At 45.7% G+C, this 22,839-nt stretch overlaps 1 protein-coding gene across 8 annotated transcripts in view; it reads right to left on the reverse strand.

Annotated features, from left to right (window-relative positions):
- Nucleotides 1–22,839, reverse strand: part of LOC136588074 (oocyte zinc finger protein XlCOF6-like) — a 90,160-nt gene that overhangs the window by 35,511 nt on the left and 31,810 nt on the right. For 4 of the 8 annotated variants that reach the window (XM_066586998.1, XM_066586996.1, XM_066586995.1 and 1 more), the window contains exon 2: nucleotides 11,193–11,249. The exons of 2 other annotated variants lie outside the window; for them this stretch is intronic. The gene's annotated coding sequence lies outside the window, so the exon portion shown is untranslated. Of the gene's footprint in view, nucleotides 1–11,192; nucleotides 11,250–20,511; nucleotides 21,065–22,839 lie in introns of those variants that run through there. 2 more of the 8 variants (XM_066586993.1, XM_066586999.1) reach the window with 2 other exon arrangements.

Consider the following 22,839-nt stretch of genomic DNA (forward strand, 5'->3'; position numbering starts at 1 on the left):
GGTCAGGGCTGCACCCAAGCTGCACAAGCGCCATTCTGTGTCATTTCTAAAATCTGACAGAAGGAAGGCAGAATTATTTCCTGTTCCATGTGGAATTTCGACACCACTTTGGGAAAAACAGTCTCATGACTATTCTATCGTCCAGTACCCTTAGGTAGGGTTCTCTACACGATAATGTCCGTATCTCACCAATCCGCCTAGCGGTTGTAATGGCTGCCAGAAAGGCTACTTTGATGGATAGGTTTTCAAGCGATGCCGAATGTATGGGCTCAAAGAGAGGTTCGCAGAGGCTGTCTAACACCAAATTAAGATCCCAGGAGGGAACTGATTTCCTAACAAAGGGTTTGAGCCTGTCTCTCCCACGTAAAAACCTGCGTGCCCATCTATTTTTTTATTAGCTGGGCATCAAAAAAGGAACTAAGAGCTACCACCTGTACCTGCAGGGTTCTAAGGCTTAGTCCCTTATCTAGACCTTCTTGTAAGAAATCTAGATCTTCGTAAGGTCGAGCTACTCAGATATGGACTTTGTGATCCGCACCAGTTGCAGAATTTCCTCCATATCCTAGAGAATATACAGTTAGGGCCAGAAATATTTGGACAGTAACACAATTTTCGCGAGTTGGGCTCTGCATGCCACCGCATTGGATTTGAAATGAAGCCTCTACAACAGAATTCAAGTGCAGATTGTAACGTTTAATTTAAAGGGTTGAACAAAAATATCTGATAGAAAATGTAGGAATTGTACACATTTCTTTACAAACACTCCACATTTTAGGAGCTCAAAAGTAATTGGACAAATAAACATAACCCAAACAAAATATTTTTTTTTCAATATTTTGTTGCGAATCCTTTGGAGGCAATCACTGCCTTAAGTCTGGAACCCATGGACATCACCAAACGCTGGGTTTCCTCCTTCTTAATGCTTTGCCAGGCCTTTACAGCCGCAGCCTTCAGGTCTTGCTTGTTTGTGGGTCTTTCCGTCTGAAGTCTGGATTTGAGCAAGTGAAATGCATGCTCAATTGGGTTAAGATCTGGTGATTGACTTGGCCATTGCAGAATGTTCCACTTTTTTGCACTCATGAACTCCTGGGTAGCTTTGGCTGTATGCTTGGGGTCATTGTCCATCTGTACTGTGAAGCGCCGTCCGATCAACTTTGCAGCATTTGGCTGAATCTGGGCTGAAAGTATATCCCAGTCCACTTCAGAATTCATCCGGCTACTCTTGTCTGCTGTTATGTCATCAATAAACACAAGTGACCCAGTGCCATTGAAAGCCATGCATGCCCATGCCATCACGTTGCCTCCACCATGTTTTACAGAGGATGTGGTGTGCCTTGGATCATGTGCCGTTCCCTTTTTTCTTCCCATCATTCTGGTACAGGTTGATCTTTGTCTCATCTGTCCATAGAATACTTTTCCAGAACTGGGCTGGCTTCTTGAGGTGTTTTTCGGCAAATTTAACTCTGGCCTGTCTATTTTTGGAATTGATGAATGGTTTGCATCTAGATGTGAACCCTTTGTATTTACTTTCATGGAGTCTTCTCTTTACTGTTGACTTAGAGACAGATACACCTACTTCCCTGAGAGTGTTCTGGACTTCAGTTGATGTTGTGAAGGGGTTCTTCTTCACCAAAGAAAGTATGCGGCGATCATCCACCACCGTTGTCTTCCGTGGACGCCCAGGCCTTTTTGAGTTCCCAAGCTCACCAGTGAATTCCTTTTTTCTCAGAATGTACCCGACTGTTGATTTTGCTACTCCAAGCATGTCTGCTATCTCTCTGATGGATTTTTTCTTTTTTTTCAGCCTCAGGATGTTCTGCTTCACCTCAATTGAGAGTTCCTTTGACCGCATGTTGTCTGGTCACAGCAACAGCTTCCAAATCCAAAACCACACACCTGGAATCAACCCCAGACCTTTTAACTACTTAATTGATTACAGGTTAACGAGGGAGACGCCTTCTGAGTTAATTGCAGCCCTTAGAGTCCATTGTCCAATTACTTTTGGTCCCTTGAAAAAGAGGAGGCTATGCATTACAGAGCTATGATTCCTAAACCCTTTCTCCGATTTGGATGTGGAAACTCTCATATTGCAGCTGCGAGTGTGCACTTTCAGCCCATATTATATATATAATTGTATTTCTGAACATGTTTTTGTAAACAGCTAAAATAACAAAACTTGTGTCACTGTCCAAATATTTCTGGCCCTAACTGTATTGCATGTAGAGTTCTTTTGACTCTTTATGAGAGTATTTATTGCCTTGGACGATAGTCCTTGGTCTGTCAATCTCTGCCACTCAGTAGCCAGGCTGTCAGCTTCATCCAGTAGATCTCCTGGCAGAACACCAGACCTTGGGACAGAAAGTTCTGCCTGAGGGGCAGCGGAATCTGTATCACCAGAGAGGTCAATAATGGTAACCAGGGCCTTTTTGGCCACACCGGGGCAATGAAGATAACCCTGGTCCTGCAGTTCTGGATCTTTTGCAGAGCCTGGGAAATTAGGGAAGGGGGTAAAAGGCGTATGCCAGGTCCAGGTCTCATTCCTGGGAGAGTGCGCTGTTTTCTGGGTTTAAGGAGGAAATTTTTGGCATTTTGAGTTTGTCTTTGCCGCAAAGAGGTCTATTTGGGGGTAACCCCACCGAGAAGTCAGGAGATACAATACTTCCAGATTTAGAGACCATTCCCCTGGATCTAGTCTTTTCTGACTCAGAAAATCTGCAATCATGTTCGGGGAGCCTTTTAGGTGAACAGCCAATAAAGACTATCTTGTTCTCCGCCCAGGAGAATATTCTTCTGATGACGAATGAAAGACATGGTTGTCATGTTGTCTGACAATATTTTTACGTGTTTTCCACGTATTATATATTAAGCTTGAATTAATGTTTTCCATACTGCTGAGTTCTCTGTAGTTCGAGGATTGAGAGCAGACATAGGCAGACTAGGAACCCTGCAGTTCTCTATCTGCTATCTGTGCTCCCCAACCCAACAGCATCGGTGGTTACTGAAACAAATGGGAATAGGGACCATTGGACCACTTCTTTAAGGTTACTGGGTGATAGCCACCAATCTTAGGATCTTTTCAACGGGGTGGAAAATTTTAACTTTTTATCTAGCAAGGATTGTTTTTTATCCCATGTAGCCAGGATTTCTTGCTGGAGAGGCCTAGAATGAAATTGTGCCCAAAGAACCATTGGCAGACAAGCTGTCATTTGGCCGAGTACCCTCATACCTTCTCTTATGGAGACCGAGTCCCTCTTCTTAAACCTAATAGAGAGGATAATATCTTCCCTTTAAAGATTGAGGCAAGAAGGAATAACCTTTTGAGGAGTCAAGGAGATCCCGAGAAAAATCTACTGAAAGCCCAGACCGGCTGGATTTTTCAAAATTGTTAAGCCACCCTAGCTCGGAAAATAGTTTAAGTGTCTGCCCCAGGTGCCCCTTCGTAGAGTCCAAGCTCTTCGATATAATAAGGTGGTCATCAAGATAAGGAATCATATTAATCCCCATACCTCTGAGAAAGACAATTGGCTCAATCATAACCTTGGAAAAAAACTCTTGGAGTAGAAGATATATGGAAGGGCAGACGGACAAACTGAACATGGACTATCTTTGAACCCATTTTAACTGCAAACCTGAGATATTTTTGGTATGAAGTATAAATGGGCATATGGTAGTAGGCGTCTTTTAGATCAATCATTCACATGACGCTGGACTGACTAATTAAGGGAATTGTGGACCGAATAGTCTCCATTTTAAATCGAAATCCGAAATATATTAAAGGGGTTGTCCCGCGGCAGCAAGTGGGGTTATACACTTCTGTATGGCCATATTAATGCACTTTGTAATATACATCGTGCATTAAATATGAGCTATACAGAAGTTATTCACTTACCTGCTCCGTTGCTGGCGTCCCCGTCGCCATGGTGCCGTCTAATTTCAGCGTCTAATCGCCCGATTAGACGCCCTTGCGCAGATGGGTCTTTTCCCTTCGGCTCGGTCCGGCAGCAGCGGAGCTCCGCCCCGTCATGTGTGCCGATTCCAGCCAATCAGGAGGCTGGAATCGGCACATGTGATGGGGCGGAGCTACGCGATGACGCGTACAAGGGGCGGAGCCAGAACGCCGCTGCTGCCGGACCGAGCCGAAGGGAAAAGACCCATCTGCGCAAGCGCGTCTAATCAGGCGATTAGACGCTGAAATTAGACGGCACCATGGCGACGGGGACGCCAGCAACGGAGCAGGTAAGTGAATAACTTCTGTATGGCTATTATTTAATGCACGATGTATATTACAAAGTGCATTAATATGGCCATACAGAAGTGTATAACCCCACTTGCTACCGCAGGACAACCCCTTTACGAGCTTTTAAATAAGTATTGTTCTGAAAGAACCATTAGGCTTAGGCACCAAAAATAAAGAGGATTTTTGTCCATGGGATCGTTTAATTGTAACATCTTCCAAGGGAAAAAAAGTCTTTTTAATTAACTTGGCCACTGGGATGTCCACGTTTGGCACCTTGCTCCACAGTTTTATGTCTTCGGGTGCAAACAGGAGTCTTTCTTTAAACTCACGAGAGATAGGCTTCTTTCGGCACTTTCCCACTTCTCTGTCATGAGGTGTTTTAAAGTCTCATTCACTGTAAAAACTTTCCTACACTGAGACCTAAGACCCCCAAACATCTCGTCCTGAACCGATCGTGGTTGCTGGACATCTACCACCTCTGTGGTATTAGGAACTGCAGATAGCAATTCTTCGAGATTTTGATTGGAAAAAAAATAGATTATACCTACCCGATAATCGGGTTTCCAGTCGTCTCCACGACAGAACCAATTGAGATTGCCTCCTCCTGATAGGACAGGAACACACTGAGAGGTTAAAAGCTCCCCCCCCTTCCCCACAGGTACGGGTGCTGTCGTGGAGACTACTGGAAACCCGATTATCGGGTAGGTATAATCTATTTTTTCCCCAGTCGTCTCCACGACAGCACCAATTGAGACGTACCAACTAAAGTTTCCCTAGGGTGTGATTGCTGCCGAGAGGACTTTGCGGCCCGAAGGCCATGTCCTCGTCCTGCTGCACTTTTACACTATAGTGTTTAACAAACGTGTGGGGTTTCTTCCAGACTGCGGCTTTGCATATCTGCTCGACCGAAGCTGAGCTATGTTCGGCCCATGAGGATGCTACTGCCCTTGTAGAATGGGCTTTAAGAGCTAAAGGGATTTCCTTCCCGAGGGCCTTATAGGACTCTATGATGGCCAGGTGGATCCACCTGGCTATGGAGCTTTTCGCTGCTTTGCTCCCTTTATTTGGGCCACTGAACTGGATGAACAGGTTGTCGTTCCGCCTCCAGTGGCTTGTCGCCTCTAAGTAGCCTAGGACTGCTTTCCTAACGTCCAGGCAGCTTAGGGTTTTTTCTTCCTCGTTTTTAGGTTTACTAAAAAATGAGGGAATTATTATGTCTTGGGACCTATGAAAATGTGATACTACTTTTGGCATAAACGCCGGGTCCGTTTTAAATACTAATTTGGTGTCCGAGATTTTCAGGAGCGGGTGGCGAATGGACAAGGCCTGCAGCTCGCTAACCCGTCTTGCGGAGGTGATGGCTACTAAGAAAATGGTCTTGATAGTAAGCATTTTTATGGGTAGTGCTTCAATCGGCTCGAAGGGTACCGTTGTCATGGCCCTTAGAGCCCAATTAAGGTTCCAGTCTGGAAAAAGATTTATGGGCCTAGGCCGTAATCTAGTTGCTGCTGCTAGGAACCTGTTGACCCATCTGTTGTCTGCGAACTTTGTGTCACATATGGCGCTAAGGGCTGCGACCTGGACCTTCAGGGTGCTTGGAGAGAGGCCCATCTCTAGGCCCTCCTGCAAGAACTCTAAGATTAGAGGGATGTCCGGGATGGAATCCCCGCGATCCCTTCCCTGTCTCCATGAGGAAAACCTTCTCCACACTTTCTGGTAGATAAGGTGGGTCGTCTTTTTTCTGCTGGACATTAACGTTTCTACTACTCTCTCTGAGAATCCCTTCTCTTTTAGTGAGGATTCCTCAAGAGCCATGATGTTAAGTGGAGCTTGTCTAGGCTCGGATGGTTCAGTGGCCCCTGCGATAGAAGATCTGTCCAGGTAGGGAAGGTGACTGGGTCCTGGACGCTCAATGTTGCTAGAAGACCGAACCAGCTTCTTTTGGGCCAGAAGGGGGTCACCAGGATTAGTGTGCATACCTGGGTTCTGAAATGTTGTAAGACTCTGGGGATCAATGGTATAGGAGGAAAGGCGTACACCAGCCCCTCTCCCCAGTCTTGGCCTAGGGCGTCTACTGCTGTCGGACGATCTCCTGGCCGGAGGGAGAAGAAATTGCTTACTTTGGCATTTTCCCTGGTTGCGAACAGGTCCAATTGTGGGGTCCCTCACTTGTTGATCAAGATTCTGAATGCTTCCAGGGAGAGAGACCATTCTCCTGGGTCTACTTGCCTCCTGCTGAGAAAGTCCGCTTTTTGGTTTAGCGTCCCCTTCAAATGGGTTGCCGTGATCGAGAGGATCCGGCCCTCTGCCCAGTGGAAAATTTTCTGTGCGATGTTTTGCAGGGAGGGAGATCTTGTGCCCCCTTGGTGTCGTATATGGGCGACCGCCGTGATATTGTCTGACAGTATCTTTATATGCTGGTCCCGTAGCGAGTTCCCTAACTGCTGTAGGACCTGCCATAAGGCCTGTAGTTCCCTGTAATTTGAGGACTGTTCTTTTGTCCTTCGAGGCCATGGGCCCTGAAGGAACTGGTTCCCCACATGCGCTCCCCATCCCCAGGCGCTTGCATCCATTGTGATGTGAGTGGCTGGGTTTTGTAGCCAATGAACCCCTCTCCGCAGGTTCTCTGGGGATGTCCACCAACGCAGGGATGCTTTCACCGCGCTTGGGATGTACATTCTTGTCCCTAGAGAGGACTGCCTTTTGTCCCACGTGGATAGGACTGAGGCTTGCAGGGCTCTGGTGTGAGCCTGGGCCCATGCCACTCCTGGAATGCATGACGTCAAGCTTCCCAGGAGAGACATGGCTTCCCGAATTGTGCATAATCGTCTCCGTAGAAAAGTTTTGACTAGCCGTCGGATTTTTTGTATTTTCTCCTCGGGTAGGCAGGGGCATTGCGATTCTGAGTCGAGCGTTATACCCAGAAACGTTTTCTGTTTGCCGGGATCTAGGCTGGATTTTTCCCAGTTTATGATCAATCCTAAGGATTGGAGAAGTTCAAGCACTATCCTCAGGTGTTTCGTTAGGAGTTCTCTGGACTCTGCTATTATTAAAATATCATCCAGGTAGGGTACTATTAGGACCGACTTCTTCCTCATGGTGAAGATTCTGGGTGCTGAGGAGATCCCGAAGGGCAGGCATCCGAATTGATGGTGCTCTATTCCTTTGCCCATATCCACTGCGAACCTTAGGTATTTCCGGGACCCCTCATGGATTGGTACGTGGAAATAAGCATCCTTTAAATCGCCGAGAGTTTGACAGTTTCGGCCGCGGCGTCCGCTAGGAAATTTGTTGCCATACGCAGGATCGGAAGGCAATTTAGGATCTGTTCCCTCGGCGTCTTATTGGTTAGGTGTAGCTGTAGCTGTTCTAACCATACCCCCAGAGTTCGTGCCACACAAGTGGCTGCGATCCCTGGCCTAAGTATGTTTGCCGCTGCCTCCCATGATTTCTTTAGAAGGCCCTCAGCTTTGCGATCCATGGGATCTTTTAACTGTGCGGCGTCCTCATAGGGCAGGGTCGTTTTCCTGGCTACTTTGGCCACTGGGACGTCTACCTTAGGTACCTCCTCCCAGCTTGCGCAAACTTCCTCCTCGAATGGGTACCTTCTTTTTACCCCTCTAGTGGAGAAGGAGCTTGCGTCTGGTTTCCTCCACTCTTTCTGGATTATTTTGGTGATATTCTTGTGGACAGGGAAGGTATGCTTGCGCCTCTCCCCTAGTCCCCCGAATATCTCATCCTGCAGGGTGCGTGGTTCCCTGGGCTCTTCCATTTTTAGTGTAGCCCTGACTGACTTAATCAATTCCGTTAAGTCGTCCTGATGGAATAAGTATCTTTTGGGGCCCTTGTCATCTGAGGACTCCTCGGCCGCCTGTTCCTCTTGCTCCGACCCGATAGAACTCTCGGAGTCGGAAGGCTCGTCAGGAACATATGCCCTTTTCTGGCGTTTCGCTGGCGGCGCCAGCTGTGACGTTGGGGCTGATCTAACCTCTTCTTTCACCAGCTTCCTAACGCCCTCCATGAATCCCCCCGATTCCTCTTTGACTAGCCTAGCTACGCATGCCTTGCATAGAGGCCTCTGGGACGTAGCTGGCAGTTTTATCCCGCATTCCACACATTTTCTGAGTTTTGTTCTGGGGGGGGGGGGATGTCTTTTATCCCCCTGACAAACAAAGCATTTTTGCGGGTAAATATGCAATTTTTCCATACACAATACACTGGATATTTGCATTGTATTTTTGCCGCACTGGCTACTTACGGCCACTGAGGCTGAGGTTTCAGCTGTCTCTGGGGCTGGAGCACTCATTACTGTACGGGTGCTGCAGACACCCTGCGACCTGTAGTGCTGGTTTGTTCTGGCTTCTCTCAGGTTCCTATATTTTTTTTTTAAATTTTCGCGCTCCTGCGCTAAGCCCCGCCCCCTCCGCTCCTGATGCAGACGCGATGACGTCATCGTGCTGGACACGTGACGCGGCGCCCAGCCCCCCGCCGTCGGAGGGCTTCCTGGAGCGCCGCGCTGTAACTCTGCAGGGAGGACGAGGGGGACTGAGACTCCCGCTTTGTACCCCCCATGGGCCGCCGCGGGAGGAACCTGGCCCGGGGGTTACCACCCCATGTGGCGTCCCGGGAGTCGTCTGGCTTGGAAGGGAGGACAGGCTGACCCACTGCCCTCCGATCCGCCTGTAAGTAATCCTGGCTGGCTTCTCCACCAGCTCCTCTCAGAGATCCTGCCTCCTGGCAGGACAGGAAGACACTGAGGAAAGTGAGGAAGGGGGGGGGGGGGGAGCTTTTAACCTCTCAGTGTGTTCCTGTCCTATCAGGAGGAGGCAATCTCAATTGGTGCTGTCGTGGAGACGACTGGGGAAATAATATTTTTTATCATCATCAACTATTATGGGGGTTGTTAACTCAGAAAGTTCCCCCTCAGAATAATCCAATTCAGATCGCTCAGACGTGGAGGATATATAACCCTGAGTATGGGCCCCTTTTGACGGCCTAGAGGGTCCGGACTGGGAGATTAGTTCGATTCCTATTGCTTGGACCTCTTCCTTCACCATTTGACAGATACCATCCATTAAGGATTCCTGCTCCTCTCTAACAATTTTTGATGCTCAGTTGGTACAAACAGGTTTTTTCGCATTATCATCTAATGTTTTAGAACACGATGCACATTTTTTTATCCTTTTTTTGTCAGGCTTCAGTTTTGATGCTTCACCCTGAAATACAGGAGAGGCTATTATACCAACAACATAGCCTGTAACTGCGTTCTTCTGTCTAAGTGGACTACTCACAGTTTGTGTCTTTCCCCTGTCACCTCCCCTGCTGTCCATAGCGTTAGGAGGTGAATCCAAAGCTGTATTCCCACAGGGTGAGCTCCAGGAGATTCATAACCACCTCCTTTTTTGAATTTGGTGGGGCTGACACCACTGGAGCGTGCGTCTGACGTCCTCGTGTGCGACGTGGCACCGTGTCATCGTCCTACACCTGCGCCAGCCGCCACATTGCTCACCAGACGCCGGGCCCATACACAGGGATGCAGCAGCATATGAAGATGGGCCGGCAATCCACAGACTGCCATCGCTTGCTGAGCGGTCACTAGAACCGGACCTCCATCACTGGGTAAGCGATCCTCTGGCACCCATGGAGAACTCCTTCATGTCCTAACGGATACAGAGGAACACTGGAAAATGGTGGTAGAAATCAATATAATAGAAGAGAAGCAGCATCCACGGATCTTTATCTCAACATTTTAATTATCCAGCATAAAACAACGTTTCAACCTTATAAAGGTCTTTGTCAAGTTCTGAACTTGACAAAGACCTTTATAAGGTTGAAACGTTGTTTTATGCTGGATAATTAAAATGTTGAGATAAAGATCCGTGGATGCTGCTTCTCTTCTATTATATTGATTTCTGCTCCTTCCGGTTCAAGTGGATCCAGGACTGGCAAAGAAGCGCGCATTTTGTTTGCCCGGTTATTTCCTCCCTCTCTATATTGAGGTTTGGCGTCTGCTGTCGTCTCCCGTTCTCTGGTGGAAAATGGTGGTAGGAGGTGACCTTTTGAACTCTCCTCTTCCTGTCCCAATGAGGTCAAGAAGGCAACCTCCATGTGTGCTGTGATGATGGACGGAATGGTATATGTATATTAAAGAAAGGTAAATGGGGCATAAAACTGCAGGACAAAAAATAGACACGTCTCCAAAAAATGACTAATTGCAGTATAAAATCAGCTAAAACTGGTTAAACTGCAGTAATGAGCAGACAAAATAAAACCCCGAAATAAAATAAAATGAGAGGCTTAAACGGAACAGAACAAGAGTGAAAGTACAATGTGGGAGGTACATCAGACAAGACCTTTCCTAAACCATCACTGTAACGGTGCATTTACACGGGCGAGCGTGCGGTAACGTAACACGGCTTGCATCACACAGGACACAGATATTCCGTCCGTGTGGGGAAGACCGCACATTGGCAGGTTCTATTCTCACGCGAGATCTGGAAAAATTGCAGCATGTTCTATTTTTGTGCACCGCCCATGTAAACAGACCCATTGGAAAAAACGGGTTCTATTTTTGTGATCTCGCAATGTACAAAGCTCAGGTGATTTTATTACCTGTGTGAATACACCCTAAAACTGATCCAATTCTATCAGTGGAGTGCACCTCCGTGAAGGACATGTTACATACTACAATACTGTATGAAACAGGGTTTCATTAAAACGCCCCAACAAGAGAAAGAAGCAGAGGCTACAAAAGTGGGAATTTCAGAGGCTACAAGAGCCACATAATATTAGAACTGTTTAACTCATTGGAAAAGTTCTGCTGAAGTTTCACCAGAGCGGGAATATATATTCTAAAACTAATAGTACAGGCTGTGTGATTAGAGTAGTGGGAGCAATAGGGGAATTGGGACACAAACAACAAAATAATAGAACAACAGAATAAAAGTTAACTTACCAGTCAGGGACCGGATCACCGTGAGGTCCCAACTGCCGGGGAAGAATACCAGGGTGTCTGAAGAAAGAGAGCGGTGATGAATGTTACTGAGAGAGGAGCACAAAGAGGAGGAGGTAGAGAACAAGATGCAGTGGGGTAATGACCACTGGGCAAGAAGGCGGCTATCCACGGGCGGGTGGCAGGGTAAGCAGTGACCTAGCGGAATCTTCTGACATAAAAAGGCCTACGGGTTTTTCTTGCACCACACTTTGACCACTTGACCTTTGGATGATTTTGGTGTCATTAGATCTGTAACTTCCTCACCACCGCCATAAAATCATAAAATTTGAGTTTGATACATGGAGTGACCTGTCAGGCCAAGTCAAAAGTTTCTATGTTAAGTCTAGTGGTGCGATTATGCTTCAGCCAACAGCACCGCTAGCGAGAGTCAGGGCTCCTTCACACTGGTGAGGGCGATATTGGGCCATGAATCACGACTCGATATCGCCCTCGCAATACATGTGGAAACCCCTCACATCCCTGCGGGGCTGAAGGAATCCCCGATGCAGCTGTCACAGCTGCAGCAGGGGATCACGATGTTCTCTGGTTGTTTTTAATGGAGTAGGCGGGGGCTGCTGCTACCGGCTCCATTGTAAACAATGGGTGATATTGCAAAAAGAAAGAACACGCTGTGATTTCTTCCCTGCATAGCAATGCAGCACGGCACCATGCAGGGAAACATCGCAAATGTGATCGTATCAATCTAGTAATATAAATACACACACAGCTACCTTATCTGTATATTTTTCTGACATACACACAGAATATTTTAACCCCTTAGTGACCAGGCTTTTTTCCATTTTTGCTTTTTCCTCCTCCCTTTTAAAAAAATCGTAGCTCCTTTATTTATCCATCGAAGTCGCTGTATGAGGGCTTGTTTTTTGCGGGACGAGTTGTATTTTTCAATGGCACTATTTATTGTACCATATACTGTACTGAAAAACTTTTTAAAAATTCTTAACGGAGAAATGGAAAAAAAAAAAACGACATTCCACCATCTTTTGGTGCGTCCTGTTTCTACGGCGCACAAACTGCAACAAAGGCGACCTGATATTTTTATTCTATTTTTTTTTTGGTGTAGTACTTGTATTTTTTTTTTTAAAGATATTTAATTTTTTTCAATTCTTTTCTGCCGTCATTTTGTTTGCGCAATAACTTTTTTATTTTTCTGTCGACGTAGTTGTGCAAGGGCTCAATTTTTGCGGGATGTCCTGTAGTTTCCGATAGTATCAATTTGGAATACATACAACTTTTTGATCGCTTTTTATTGCATTTTTTCTGGAAGACAGGGTAACTAAAAAGTGTATTTCTGGCATTCTTTATTGTTTTTTTTTCGGACGACGTTCACCGTGCAGGAAAAATAATGCACTACCTTGATAGATCGGACTTTTACGGACGCGGCGATACCAAATACATATTTTTATTTTATGATTTAGATTTTTTAGTAATTGATATGGCAAAAGGGGGGTGATTTAAACTTTTATAACTTTTTTTTTACAATTTAAAAAACTTTATTGATCTTTTTTTTAACTTTACTTTGAAGCCCCCCTGGGAGACTTTAACATGCGATGCTTTGATCGCTCCTGCAGTATGACATAATGCTATAGCATTACGTCATACTGCTTTTTTACAGGCAGTCTATCAAGCCACCCTGTGTGGATAGCTTGATAGGCAGTCTGCTAAGGCAGCCCTGGGGCCATTCATTAGGCCCCCGGCTGCCATGACACCTGCACGGATCCCCCGATCACCGCGGGGGGGCCGTGCGGGACCCCCAAACAGCGTTCGGGGGATTTAAATGCCACTGTCAGAATTGACAGCGGCATTTAAAGGGTTATTAGCCGCGATCGGCCGAACGGCCGAGCGCGGCTATTGCCCGCGGGTGTCAGCTGTAATAAACAGCTGACGCCCGCGCTGTATGGAGGGAGATAGCGGCGCTACCTCCCTCCATACACGTCATGCAGCTGTAGGACGTAAAAACACTATAGCGTGGTCACTAAGGGGTTAACCTGTTTGCACATCAGTGGACGCTGTACATGTCTGTAAGCAGCGGGTTTGTTGCTGCGATTATTTAACAGCAGAATAACCCCGAGGTTCATAAAGTTGCAGCAGCTAAATACCAAGAAAATAAACCAGAGGTTCATAGAACTGCTGCAGCTAATTATCAACAGAAAATCCCCGAAATTCACAGAGCTGCTGGAGCTACATACCAAGAAAATAACCCTGAGATAATTAGAGCTGCTGCAGCTAATTATCATCAGAATGACCACAAGGTTCATAAAGCTGCTGCAGCTAATTATCAAGAGAATGACCACAAGGTTCATAGAGCTGCTGCAGCTAATTATCAAGAGAATGACCACAAGGTTCATAGAGCTGCTGCAGCTAATTATCAAGAGAATGACCCCAAGGTTCATAAAGCTGCTGCAGCTAATTATCAACAGAATGACCCCAAGGTTCATAAAGCTGCTGCAGCTAATTATCAACAGAATGACCCCAAGGTTCATAAAGCTGCTGCAGCTAATTATCAACAGAATGACCCCAAGGTTCATAAAGCTGCTGCAGCTAATTATCAACACAATGACCCCAAGGTTCATAGAGCTTCTGCAGCTAATTATTAACAAAATAACCCCAAGGTTCCCAAGGTTCATAGAGCTGCTGAAGCTAATTATCAACACAATGACTCCAAGGTTCATAAAGCTGCTGCAGCTAATTATCAACAGAATGACCACAAGGTTCATAAAGCTGCTGCAGCTAATTATCAACAGAATGACCACAAGGTTCATAGAGCTGCTGCAGCTAATTATTAACAAAATAACCCCAAGGTTCATAGAGCTGCTGCAGCTAATTATTAACAAAATAACCCCAAGGTTCATAGAGCTGCTGAAGCTAATTGTCAACACAATGACCCTAAGGTTCATAGAGCTGCTGCAGCTAATTATCAACACAATGACCCTAAGGTTAATAGAGCTGCTGCAGCTAATTATTAACAAGATAACCTTGAGATTCATACAGCTGGAGCAACTAGTTATCAGAATAGCCCCGAGGTTCATAGAGCTGGCGCAACTAGATACCAAGAAAATAAACCTGAGGTTCATAGAGCTACTGCAGCTAAATATCAGCTAAACAACCCTGCAATTCACAGAGCAGCTATTAAAAGACATGAAAGAAATAATCCAAGACGATGATTAGAAAGGCAATCGCTTCTATGGAAGGTTAAAGTTTTGTGCAGAATGTTGTACGATTCTGATGTGGATCATGAATCTGATAAAACTGTTGCTCTGGGAACTACGACTCATAAATGTATATATATTGTAACGCTCTTAAGTGGAAAGAAGAGGCTCCTGGTAAGTGTTGCAGCGGTAGTAATGTGTAAATTCCAAATTCTGACTTTTGAGCCTTTGCCTGAGCTGACCTATTGCAGTTCTGTAAATCTACTAAATACATATGTAAATATGTTAATAAAGGCAGCGGCTTCACTCGGTCTTGAAAATTATAGTGTTGAGATCAAATTATATGAAAGTGGTCAATACATTAGCAGTGCTGAGGCTGTCCGGAGAATTCTGGGGTTTCCCATACACGAAAGGTTTCCAGCAGTTGTTTATCTCGCTAAGCATTTGGAGTACGGCCAGTGTATCAATTTTAATCCAAATGACAACAATAATTTGCTACAAAAGGTTAACAGCCTCCAGAAAACTAAAATTAAATAAAAATAATTTATAGCGCCAATGTATTCCGCAGCACTTTCAGGTAATTTATTACCTCCCACCAAGCTGGGTACTTATTTTACCGACCCTAGAAGGATGGAAGGCTGAGTCAACCTTCAGCCGGCTACCTGAACCAAGCGGGGATTAAACTCGCAACCTTCAGGTAGTGAGCGAGAGTTTAGGACTGCATTTCTGCTGCCTTAACACTCTGTGCCAGAAGCTCTGAAACTACACTTTTAGCATAATTTGACCTATGCAAGACAGATGATTTAACAAAACTCTTCTTTATGTGGAAGTTCCTTCCTACTACCGTGTTTCCCCGAAAATAAGAGTGTTTTATATTAATTTTTGTTCAAAAAGGTTTAACTTTTTTACATGTATAGCTGCCTGGACACTATTTAAATTGACTTTTTAATTAACTGTCAGCAGGGCTTAATTTTGGAGTAGGGCTTATATTTCAAGCATCCTCAAAAAGCCCGAAAAATCATTTTGCATCCTCAAAAATTCTGGAAAATCATGCTATGTCTTATTTTCAGGGAAACTGGGTATGTATGAAAAAGTAACAGATTTGAGAGGAGAAAACGTGGAAATGATGTTCATGCAGAGTGCACACCGTCCACCCTAATAACACTGAGTGCTAGCGTCTTCCTCTTCTACTTTATGAAGACTGTTAATGGCATTGTTCACCTGTTCCATCAGTCGGTAAGGCTCTAGGTGGGCTAGAGGATGATAAGCACCAGAAGGCTTCTATGGAAGAAGCTTCTCTTTGGGATTCCCCATTCAGACTATGGGAACTTTTCTCAGTATTGTTGATATCTTGTCACTATCAGACACTTTAGGTCTTTGGGAAAAATCCAAGGATAGTGTGTGGGAGGACATAAAGCGTCATGTAGGGTCAGAGCTGCGAGAGAATGTTCACCACATTACAAATGAATTCTGTTGAAGACGCAGTGTTGTCTTTGGGAGGACAGGGTTTACAACACTATGGCTTACCTCAACCTACAAGATGTGATACAGTCTTAGGTCTCCTTCCCACGGACGGATTTCCGCCGCATTGCCCGCAGCTATTAGGTTCTATTGAACCTAATTGCATAATCCTTACGGTGCGGAATTCCGCACCGTAAAATCACCCGTCCTCACCCGCGGCATGCTCTATTTGCCACGGGTGTACGCGCGGACGGCTTCCATTAACTTCACTGGAGGCCGTCCATGCGAGAACCGCACTGAAATGGAGCATGCTGCAATTTGATTTTCGGTCCCAAAGATCCGCAAATCAAATCCGCATGCTTTAAAGGGGTTCTGACATGAATAATGTTTTTATGCTTTAGCAGCCATTGTTCCCTGGTCTGCCTAATGGACCCAGGGAACCCATGGGTTAATGGCTGCTAAAGCATAAAAATCTTATGCTTACCTGTTCTCCTGTTGTTGTTGACATCGGGGGTCATCTCCCGGCAGCATATTAGCACTTTCTGCTTAGGTTAAGCAGCCTGACTAGAGCCACCTGATTGGTGCACGCTGTGCAGTCACGTGGTGCTGAAGAGCCAATCAGGTGGCTCTAATCAGCAGCGCTGCTTAACCTAAGCAGAAAGTGCTAGTATGCCTCCCGGCAGGCAGTCTTCTTCCTCCAGCAGCCGCGCCGCTCCGGGATCGCGCGCATGCGCAGTGGAGAGGTGCCCTCTGACAGGAGTCAGGACGGGCCGCGTCTCCACTGCGCATGCTCAGCACTCCGGAGTTCAGCCAGGACGGACGGGCCGCCCACAGCAAGCACTGCTTGTGACGTGCTTGCTGTGGCGGTCCGTCCGTTGACCTCGGAAGTGCCTGACGGACGGACCAGAGCAGGAAGCGGTCTTTTTGACCGCTCCTGCTCTGCTTTAAAGGCACAGAAGAAGATGCCGGCTGGAGGGGACATGCCTGGCGATCGGGCCAGGCCAGGCAAGGTGAGAACAATTTTTTTTTTTTCATGTCAGAACCCCTTTAATCCAGATGCGGACACAGATGTTTCCCAGCATGGACATTGGGCCTTAAAGATATAAGGGCAGATGATGGCTTCATGGGGGGGGGGGTGTTACGGTCCTCTTAGCCGGAGACTTTTTAGAGGAACACGAGCCGGTGAAGTAAGGTCATGTTTCATATTTGTTGCCTCATAATCAGGAGCTCACCCTAATAAGAAATATGAGAGTTCTCTTAAAAGGTGACACTTCTAATGGGCATTTTTCAGAGATGTTACTTAAAGGGGTTGTCCCGCGCCGAAACGTTTTTGTTTTTTTTCAATAGCCCCCCCCCGTTCGGCGCGAGACAAACCCGATGCAGGGTTAAAAAAGAAAACCGGATAGTGCTTACCTGAATCCCCGCGCTCCGGTGACTTCTTACTTACCTGGTGAAGATGGCCGCCGGGATCTTCACCCTCGGTGGACCGCAGGTCTTCTGTGCGGTCCATTGCCGATTCCAGCCTCCTGATTGGCTGGAATCGGCACGTGACGGGGCGGAGCTACGAGGTGCCGCTCTCCGGCACGAGCGGCCCCATTCAGAAAAGAAGACCACCGGACTGCGCAAGCATGTCTAATCCGGCGATTAGACGCTGAAAATTAGACGGCACCATGGAGACGGGGACGCCAGCAACGGAACAGGTAAGTGAGTAACTTCTGTATGGCTCATAATTAATGCACAATGTATATTACAAAGTGCATTAATATGGCCATACAGAAGTGTATAGACCCACTTGGTTTAGCGGGACAACCCCTTTAAAATAGGAGACGGAGAAGGTAAGAGCATCACAATACCAAGTTTTAGACCTAGTGGTGACATCTCTTACAGGACTGACTGCCACGGTGTAGCCCGACATCTCTGACAGCAAAGTGAAGGTTAGGCAAGTGTGCGATTTTAACTCCCGAGAAAGACTAAGCAGCTGCAATGAATGACCTTTTGTGGAAATCATTCGAAGGAGAAGAAATGCAAACGGGGAAACTGTATTTGTACCATGGATACTGCTGATACCCACTGAGTACCATTTGACTGCAGTTCCCCCTCAAGGTCTGCTTTGCAATGACGATCAATAAATGGCAGGGGCAATCATTGGAGGTGGCCGGAAAAGACTTGAGGAGGATGGTTCTTCACATGGTCAGTTCTATGCGGCCGGTTCCAGAGTGAGTTCCGCTAACAGTCTGGTGGTCCTCGCAGCTGATGGTAATACTACCAATGTCAGGAAACGGCCCTAGGAATACTCTGGGTTATAGAATACTACCAATGCAGTTTACACAGAGGTCCTTCACTAATCAGGATTATAACACATGGGCTATACAATAAGCAAACCCCAAAGAGATATGATAAAGGCTAACAACATAAGTTAATTAGTGATGAGTTAGCAACAATCATAAGATAGTTATGATTTAGATCATCTATAAAGCGGAATATGAATTTCACGCGGACAATAGTGAATATATATTTGGTATCGCTGCGTCCATAACAGCCTGATCTATCAACGACCTGATAGAGGGGCTGCACAGTAAAATATCAATATTTGCAGATGACACAAAATTATACAATATAATCAATACAACGGAGGACAATGTACGGCTACAAACGGACCTGGATAAGCCGGGGGCTTGGGGAGAAAAATTGCAAATGAAGTTCAATGTTGATAAATGTAAGACTATGCACATGGGCAGGAGAAACGGATGTCACCAATATACACTAAATGGGGTACTGCTAGGGAAAAGTGATATGGAAAAAGACCTGGGGGTACTAGTGGATAATAGACTAAACTGGAGTAACCAATGCCAGTCAGCTGCTGCAAAGGCAAATAAAGTCTTGGGATGTATTAAAAGAGGTATAGGGGCGAGGGCCGGGAACATTATCCTTCCATTATATAAGGCACTTGTCAGGCCTCACATGGAATACTGCGCACAGTTCTGGTCACCGGTGCTCAGGAAAGATGTCACAGTGCTTGAGGGGGTTCAAAGAAGGGCAACTAAACTAATACATGGAATGACGGGACTGGAATACCCAGAGAGGCACCAAAACTGGGATTATTTACTCTAGAAAAAAGAAGGTTAAGAGGCGACCAAATAACCATGTATAAGTACATGAGGGGACAATACAAGGATCTCTCCCAAGATCTGTTTATACCCAGGACTGCGACGGTAACAAGAGGACATCCGCTACGTCTAGAGGAAAGCAGGTTTCATCACCAACATAGAAAGGGGTTCTTTACTGTAAGAGCAGTGAGACTGTGGAACTCTCTGCCTGAGGAAGTGGTGATGGCAAAATCCATAGAGGAGTTTAAAAGGGGACTTGATGTCTTTCTGGAGAGGAAGGACATTATAGGATACAAGTCTTAGGTTAAGTGTCAATCCGGGTATACAGGCAGGTAGGAACTATTAGGGGTTGATCCAGGGAACAGTCTGATTGCCATTAGGGAGTCGGGAAGGAATTTTTTCCCCAAAAGGGCTAATTGGCTTCTGCTCTTGGGGTTTATTGCCTTCCTCTGGATCAACACAGGAGGATAGACAGGCTGGATTAGATGGACATTGTCTTCATTCAGTCTTACGAACTATGTTACTATGTTACTATCAAAGTAACGCATCATTCATCCCGCACCGTGACTGGTTTCAGACAGAATTGTACAGTTTTGGTCACCGTCCCTAAGAAAAAAATATAATAAAAAGCATTCAAAAAGTCGTATGTACTCAAACGGTAACAGCAGAAGCTATAGGAGGTCCGGCAAAAAACGAGTACTAAGACAACTATGTTGACGAAAAACTAAACCGCTATGGCAGAAAATGTCAGTGGGGAATCAAATCATTTTTTTAAAGATATTTTATTTTTTTTAAAGTAGTACAGCAAAAAAAAAAAAAAAACTATACATTTTGTATCATCCCAATTGTCATGACCCGAGGAATAACGTTATCGTATCATGTGTACGCCATAAAACAAGACCCCCACAAAGATAGCAGAATTATATATTTTTCCCCATTTCACTCCACTTTCCCAGTACATTATACGGTACATTACATAGAATCATTAAAAAATACAACTCATCCTGCAAAAAAACAACAAGCCCTCGTACAGCGACGTCGATGGATGGAGAAGAAGTTATTTTCTGAAAGTGGGGAGAAAAAAAATGAAATGGAAAAAACAGAGCCGCGTCCTTAAGGGGTCAAAAGCAGGAAGACTCGCAATGTCCGCAGTTCTTTTACGCGATTCCGTGGACCATATGAGGCCTTTTCCTATTGTACTTACATTTAGGCTGCCATCACACTTGTGATAATATTGCACGTTTTTTCAGTGATACGAGAGTGAGTAAAAACGTACAATTATGAAACTAATGATTTCCTGATGTTAAAACCTGCCAAACAACTAAATGGACGTCCCAATTCTGCAGAATATATACCAGCTCATTAGCCCCCTGGATCTAGCCGTCCCACATTGTACTGGTTTGTCTATTACCAGCAGTCAGACTGTATGGTATAGCACACAGGTCTGCTGCTTTTCCCTGTCTGTTATCTGAGTTTGCATTTATTTTACTAGCTAACAGCTCCTGACTCCTGCACCCAGCTGGAGGCCGTTTGCCAATCACTCACTATAGCTTCCTCAGATCTGGTAGCCAGTTCTTCCAGGTTGTTGTTCTTCTATGACAGCTCGTGGCTGCTGCTCCTGCAGTATCTCTGTTACAACTGATCTCAAGTCTGCTGTAGCTGTAAGCTACTTATGCTTAATCCTGATCTTCTGTTCCTGCTCACATCCTCGGTTCCTGTTTCTGCTTGGTACGTCCTGTCCCAGTTAGGGTCTTGACAGGGTCATTCAGCGTCCAGGTTCCACCTCAGGGCCGTCCTTATTAGGACGATTACTCCTCTCTGTTAGGCAGGAACTTCATTACCCCACTCCAGCTCAGGGATAGCTCAGTCCCAGTCTCTGTCTCGTACCAAGCTACACGCCGAGCAGTGAGCATCCGGTTTCTGGGTTGGCTGTCAGGCCTTTCGGGTAGGTTCTCCTGCTCAGAGGGACAACACAGTGGTTTCACATCCAAATATGTAACAAAGACTAGGGAACTCACTTTGTTTCCTAGTATTTTGAGAAAAGAGGAAGGTATGATTCTCAGAAAAGAGCACATTTACACAATATTGACCAGAGGAACGTACTACTAGACCAACCGCGTTACGCAATACATCTGTATCCCTAGACCCACCCCGTTACACCATACATCTGTATCGCTAGACCCACCCCACATCTGTATCGCTAGACCCACCCCGTTACACCATACATCTGTATCCCTAGACCCACCCCGTTACACCATACATCTGTATCGCTAGACCCACCCCGTTACACCATACATCTGTATCGCTAGACCCACCCCGTTACACCATACATCTGTATCGCTAGACCCACCCCGTTACACCATACATCTGTATCCCTAGACCCACCCCGTTACACCATACATCTGTATCGCTAGAACCACCCCGTTACACAATACATCTGTATCTAAGCAGGACGTATCCCTAGAACAAGCCTAATCAGCAGTTTGAACTTGGGCCGTGAACTGCTACACTGTAAAGCTGGGAGGATCCCTGTAGATAGCTCCATCACAGAACGCCCAACACAACACACAATGGTTTCCGGGATCAAATTCACAAAACTGATGCTAAAGATCAGGATTCAAGTGGAAGCAAAACAGGAGCTTTTTTAGCAAACCCAAGAAAACAAAAAGATATTGTCTAACTAATGACCAAGAGTGTAAAGGTATCTTATAACGATCCCTCCACATAAGGATGCAACTTTTGGAAGATACATTCTTATTGCCATCACCCTTTGGAGGTAAACGATCACCTGGTCTCACCCAATGTAACCTCCACCCTCCTAGAATCTGCACTTCCAAAGGAATGCTTTATCATACATATCTTACTGAAAAAGCATGGGGAGGAAAAGGGGCTTTGTGTACTGGTCTTCCCACTGAAGACCACCTGTCAAGCTCCGAGACCAAAGGCCATAAGACACGTAATTGGCAGGGCCCAGAGGCCATAAGTCATAGGCAGATTATAGAGCCAGAGGCAGAAGCTCTAGTACAAGCCTACAGGTGAGGGCCCAGGACCCTAAGCAAGCACAGAGGCTATTAGTATGTAGGACTTACTCAGAGGCTATAGGTGAAACACTGAAGCTATCAGGCAAAGCACAAGGGCTATTATTATGGGGGACTTTAATTATCCGGATATAATATGGGGGGGGGGGGGACTGCAAATCTCACAAGGTTGATAAGTTCTTGAGAACAATTAAATATAACTACCTTATCCAACTAGTGCGGGAGCCAACAAGAGGGAGGGCCACTCTGGACTTAGTACTAACTAACAAACCGGACCGAATAATGGGGGTGCAGGTTGAGGGGCACTTGGGAGCAGTTTATACCCTTTAAAAATAAAAAAACCTACAAGTAGAAGGAAACCAATGTGGCTCAACAAGACTGTAAGGGGGGCAATAAATGAAAAAATAAAGCGTTTAAACTACTAAAGCAAGAAGGCAGCGAAGAAGCGCTAAAATCATACAGGGAAAAAAACTAAATATGCAAAGGAAAGATCAAAATTGCTAAGGAGGAAGCAGAAAGACGGACCGCCAAAGAGGGCAGAAACAACCCAAAACTATTCTTCAATTATATTAACAGTAAAAGGATTTGCACTGAGAGCGCTGGCCCTTTAACGAATAATACAGGAGCGATCATTAAAGACGACAGAAGGAAGGCAAATCTATTAAATAGTTTCTTTTCTAGTGTATTCAAGAACAAAAAGGAAATGCCACAGGAGATGCAGGGGAATAAAATGAACCCCTTGCAAAATATTACATACCTAATGCAGGAGGAAGTGCGGAACCGGTTAAAGAGGATTAAAATCGCCAGGCCCAGATGGAATACACCCACGCGTCTC

The sequence above is a fragment of the Eleutherodactylus coqui genome, chromosome 13 (assembly GCF_035609145.1).
Source record: "Eleutherodactylus coqui strain aEleCoq1 chromosome 13, aEleCoq1.hap1, whole genome shotgun sequence".
In the NCBI taxonomy this organism is placed as follows: Eukaryota; Metazoa; Chordata; class Amphibia; order Anura; family Eleutherodactylidae; genus Eleutherodactylus; species Eleutherodactylus coqui.